Genomic DNA, 6,507 nt, shown 5'->3' with positions numbered 1-6,507 from the left:
CAGAATCATATTCATCATTGTGTAATAGTAGTCACTTGCAAGCACCCATTTTGATGTCATATTCTTAGAACAAATGCCTTTTGAATACTCCACAAGCAGCACAACGCATAAGACTTACATTTAATTGTGAGGCGGCTTCCGATGGTTTCAATACCCACCCCAGTGGCGGGTCCAGGGATACATAACTGGGGTGTACACAACCGTAGAAAAACGCTTTGTATGAATCAGCATTTTACCCGAAAAGGTATCAATTTATGATTTAAATAAACTTCATTTTCTCGCTAACGACGGGGGGGGGCACGGGCCATTGTGCCCCCAAGATATATAGCCGCCACTGCCTCCAACACCATGTTCTACTATAGATATAAGTGTAGCATTAGCAGCAAATAGTCAATCAGTTTGTATCGTAACATTAATTGATTCCATTATTGGATGTATTATTATTATTATTATTATTATTATTATTATTATTAATAATAAAAGACAGGTGCGCTCACCAGTTTAATATGACGTGACGTCATTTTACTTCAGACTGTGTCACTCGCTTTAACGCTGAACTTCATCGTTATATTTTACGTACGACCGGAGAGTTTACGAGACGTTTCTGAAACGCCTATATGATTATCGTTAAATTGGTCGTTATTATGATCGTAAATTTACGATAATGGCAGATCGTAAAATCTATCTGAAACGCACCCCAGGACGTTAATAGAACTGAAAGTGAAACGTGAATAAAAAGGTTGTTGACGACTATTAGAATGAAATAATAGACTAATGATACATAAACAAAGACAATAACATGACAAATGACCCTGCAATGTAACGATTTGAGTTATTTGGATAAAATACCTCAATGTGTTTGAAGAAACGTAAAATAAAATGAGAGTTGAAATGACTACTTAGATAATAATTAAACCATTATTTTTCTGTGATTCTCATTCGATTAGATTTGGTCACATAATGTGTGATCAATAGTCTTGTTGACTCGGGGACATAACCTTAAACATGTATTAATATTAGCGAATCTATCCACGCGCGAAATCGCTTGGATTTGTTGGCTCAATAACGTCATATCGAACTCACCATAACGTCATATCCGGCAAAACAAAATGGCGACTAGCGAGTGATTTTCTCAATACTTTATAAAAATCGGAAATAGGATCGGTTTGTATGCTGCGAAGCCAGATAAGCCACGCAAACAAATAAATACATGATTTGAGACATGTTGTATCTTCATTACTGTTAAGTTGGACGCTGTAAGATGACCAGATTCATTATTGTTCTTCGTTGTTTTGATTTCATTATGAAAATCGGAGGCCACATGGGAATATTTTTTTTGGAATGCCTTTCTAGAATATTGTTCTAAGTTTAATTATGCTATGATAATATTCTGGATGTAAACAACAATCAGATAGTTTTGAAAGTGAGTAAACTTTTATCACACCATTTTATAAGACATCGACTATGATTGATAAATTTCAACAAACATGGTTGAATCCAAATTTTAAATAAAAATGACGTTGATATTGCATTTGATTAGGAAATAAACTGATCCATTTCAGTTTCGGTCAATATGGCGCTTCATCGGGTCGATAAATCACCACATCAACCTCGCTGAAATGAAATAATTATGTACTGTTCACATTTCTATATTGCGAAACATAATCTAATTCCAATATTGGCGAATAAACGTGTCAGTCTAATTTAATTTAATTTACTAGTATTCGGCATGAGATGATTTTGTTGATAAAAAATAGAGGGAATGGAATGACAACATGCGATTGGTCAATCGATTAAATGTAGGTCAAGCGATATAATATAGGTCAAGCGATTGAATAAAGGTCAAGCGACATAATATAGGTCAAGCTATTGACTATAGGTCAAGCGATTGAATATAGGTCAAGTTATTGAACAATGAATTTCACAAATTCCAATATTGATCTCGTTTCAGGTTTTATAGACATTTTGCTGGAATTGTCAGAGGTTTACACACCGATTTCTTAAAAGTCATGTAAGCCTTGACCATGTGTCTCATTATTGCGAAGTGTTTCTTTTAGGATGGCACATAAGGACGAGCTTGAGAAGCATTCAACGAGCTTAACTCGTCAATGAGTTCATACAACGATTGAAGAAGCGACGACGGGAACATGGACTTTAGAGGAGCATGTCATGACAGAAGTCGTCTGTACCGCCGTAACTAGGGAAATGATGCACTGTTTCTGTTCTGTACCTTATATCGCATTCCACCGCTGAAAATTGATCAACTTGCATAAAAAGGGATTTGTTATCGGCTATCCCCTCGTGACATCACCAAGGGGCAGATAATTTCAAACACGGTATTATTGAAAAGATGTATTAAGTCAGATATTTGGAAATAGGTGTGATAGTTTAAATATTACAGAAAAATAGCACAGTAATCATATTATGATAATCTATGACGACATAAATGTACACTACATTGTTAATTGTAATATTTTGTTTACACAGAAATGTGAATGTTAGCACAGACGCTTTTACGTAGAAAACCTAGAAACCTAGCAACCACAGAGGCGCATTGTTTAAAGGACTATTGATTTTATTTTTTAGCAATTAAGCAACAAGTTATTAATGTTATGCGTTTCATGTCATTTACTGGCATTTTGTGTTATCTATATGAAACTATTATGTGCCTAAAATATTGTTTATATGTGTAGGTATTATTTCATCATAGATGACTATAGGCTTACACTTTGTCCGCCAGTCAGTCTGCACAAAAATGGATACCACAATATCTAGATGTATTCAATATAGGTCTATGAAACTTGGTATGAGGTTTGAGGGGTATTGGAGATACTGCACGCCACTTTGTATTGGACGAAAATGTGGTTGCTATGGACAACATAAAAGTGAAAGTACTACTTTTTATGACACCAGCGTAGCATTGCATACATATAGGGATGACGTTGGCCGGGTTCGGCTTCGTCGCCAAGCGTCGTCCGCGGTGTCATATAAAATGTCCATTCGCTACTTAAGCATTTTGTTATCCAGTCTTTACCATTCTTCTGAACTGGGTTCAACCAAAATCCACATCGTACATCTAAATCCACAGTTATGGCCCTTGAATTTTATATTGTTTTCAAAATTCACTTTAAGAATGTGTCCGTTATTTTACTAGAACATTTCTTATCTAGTCTTTCAAAGATAGGTTAAATTTTATTTTAAGAAAACTATATCGACCGTGATTTATGAACACAAGGATCGAATATTAACCAAACTTGGTTTGCAGGGTTTATGGGCGTACTGTCTTGACTCTTCTCAATTCTCAACATTCCCTGTAATCCCTGGCACTAAATGACAAGGCGCAATATCATGCAGTCATTGTGCTGCACATGCTAACATCGAAAGACAGCGTGCATTATCGTGCACTCATAGCACTGTACTTGTGGGCAACAGAGACAGCACGCATTATAGCTCACTCATAGCACTGTACATGCGGGCTGCGAGAGACAGCGTGCATTATCGCGCACTCATAGCACTGTATTTGCGGGCTCCGAGAGACATCGCGCACTATCGCACATTCATAGCACTGTACATGCGGGCTGCGAGAGACAACGTGCAATATCGTACACTCATAGCACTGTACTTGCGGGCTTCGAGAGACATCGCACATTATCGCGCACTCATAGCACTGTACATGAAGGCAACGATAGACATCGCGCATTATCGCGCACTCATAACACTGCACTTGAGGGCTCCGAGAGTCAGCGCGCATTTTCGCTCACTCATAGCACTGTACTTGCGGGGACCGAGAGAAAGCGTGCATTAGCACTCGCTAATAGCACTGTACTCACGGGCTCCGAGAGATTGTGTGCCTTATCGCGCGGTCAATGCACTATTCTTGCGAGTTCCGAGAGAAAGCGTACCCTATCGCGTTCCCATAGCACTGTTTTTGCGGGAACCGAGAGAAAGCGAACATAATCGCGTACTTATAGCACTATTCTTGCGGGGACCGAGAGTAAGCGCGCATTATCACTGGCTCATAGCGCTGTACTAACGGGCTTCAAGAGATTGTGTGCCTTATCGCGCGGTCAATGCACTTTTCTTGCGGGTTCCAAGAGAAAGCGTGCACTATCGCTGACTCATAGCATTGTACTTGCGGGCTCCGAGAGAAAGCGACCTTATCGCTTACTCAAAGCACTATTCTTGCGGGTTCCGAGAGAAAGCGTGTATTATCGTTCACTAATAGCACTGTTCTTGCGGGGACCGAGAGAAAAAGTGCATTATCGTGTACTCATACCACTGTTCTTGCGGCGTGCATTATCACTCACTCAAAGCACCGTACTTGCGGGTTCCGAGAGAAGGCGTTCATTATCATGCACTCATAGCACTGTTCTTGCGGGTTTCGCACCGAAAGACAGTTCTTATTATAGCACGGTCAATGCACATTGCTTAAAAGCACCGCGAGACAGTGCACATTATCGCGCGCTCCTTGTACTATACTTGCGGGTACCGAGAGACAGCTCCCATTATCACACGGTCATTGTTCTGTACATGCTGGCCGGAGGGACGGTTAATGCATGTTTTTATGGGCATCGATAGATACACAGCGCACACTATAGCGCGTTTAATACACCGTTATTGCGGGCATCGAACGACAGCGAACATTATAGCGCGGTTAATACACTGTACTTGCTGGCACCGAGAGACAGCGCGCACTATGGCGCGATAGTTGTACTGTTTTTTTGCGGGCATCGAGAGACAGCGCGTTTAATACACTGTTCTTTCGGGCATTGAGAGACAGCGTGCATAAAAGCGCGGCTTATGCACTGTACTTGCGGCCATCGAGATACAGCGCGCATAAAAGCACGGCTTATGCACTGTACTTGCGGGCATCGAGAGACAGCGCGCATAAAAGCACAGCTTATGCACTGTACTTGCGGGCATCGAGAGGCAGAGTGCAAAAGGCGCGGCTTATGCACTGTACATGCGGGCATCGAGAGTCATGGCGCATGATAGCGCGGTAAATGCACTGAACTTGCTGGCATCGAGAGGCAGCGCGCAAAATAACGCGGATAATACACTGTTTTTTTGCGAGCATCGAGAGACAGCGCACATACTAGCGCGGTTAATGCACTGAACTTGCGGGCACCGAGAGACATGGCGCATTATAGCGCGGTAAATGCACTGTTTTTGCGGGCATCGAGAGACAGCGCGCAAAATAGCGCGGATAATGCACTGTTTTTGCGGGCATCGAGAGACAGCGCGCAAAATAGCGCGGATAATGCACTGTATTTGCGGGCGTCGAGAGAAAGCGCGCATACTAGCGCGGTTAATGCACTGTACTTGCGGGCATCGAGAGACAGCGCACATCATAGCGCGGTTAATGCACTGTACTTGCGGGCATCGAGAGACGGCGCTCACTATGGCGCAGTGAATGCACTGTACGTGCTGGCACCGAGAGACAGCGCGCAGTATGGAGCGGTCATTGCACTGTTTGTGCGGCCACTGAGAGACATGGCGCATAATAGCGCGGTTCATGCGCTGTACTAGCGGGCAGCCAAAACGCGCATCATGGCGCGGCCAATGCACTGTTTTGCGGACACATAGAAACAGGGCGCATAATAGAGCGCTCAATGCACTGTACTTGCGGGCTTCGGGAGACAGTGCGCACAACAGCGCGGCTAATAAACTCTACTTCCAGGCACCGAGAGACAGCTCCCATTATAATACGGTCATTTCACTGTTCTTGCGGGCACCAAGAGACAGCTCCCAAAATAGCACAGTCATTGCACTGTTCTTGCGGGCACCGAGAGACAGCTCGCATTATAGCACAGTCATTGCACTGTTCTTGCGGGCACAGAGAGTCATCTAACATTATCACGTGGTCATTGCAATGTTTTTGCGGGTACTGAGAGACAGCCCCCATAATGGCACGACTATTGTACAGTACACGCGGGCACCGAGAGACAGCTCTCATTATGACACGACCATTGTATTGTACACGCGGGCACCGAGAGACAGCTTCCATTTTGGCACGGTCATTGTACTATACACGCGGGCGACGAGAGACAGCCCCCACTATGGCACGGTCATTGTACTGTACTCGGGCACCGAGAGACAGCTCCCATTATGGCACGACCATTGTACTGTACACGCGGGCACCGAGTGACTGGTTCCATTATGGCACGACTATTGTACTGTACACGCCGGCACCGAGAGACTGGTTCCATTGTGGCACGACTATTGTACTGTACACGCCGGCACCGAGAGACAGCTCCCATTATGGCACGACCATTGCACTGTACACGCGGGCACCGAGAGACAGCTCCCATTATGGCACGGTCATTGCAATGTACTAGCGGGGCACCGAGAGACAGCTTCCATTATGGCACGACCTTTGTACTCTACATGCAGGTCACCGAGAGACAGCTCCCATTACAGCACGTTCATTGTACTACACTTGTTGGCACCGAGCGACAGGTTCCACTACAGCACGGGCATTGTACTTTACACGCGTGCACCGAGCGA

This window comes from Mya arenaria, chromosome 6, assembly GCF_026914265.1.
Source record: "Mya arenaria isolate MELC-2E11 chromosome 6, ASM2691426v1".
NCBI lineage: Eukaryota > Metazoa > Mollusca > Bivalvia > Myida > Myidae > Mya > Mya arenaria.
This window is presented reverse-complemented; position numbering follows the sequence as displayed.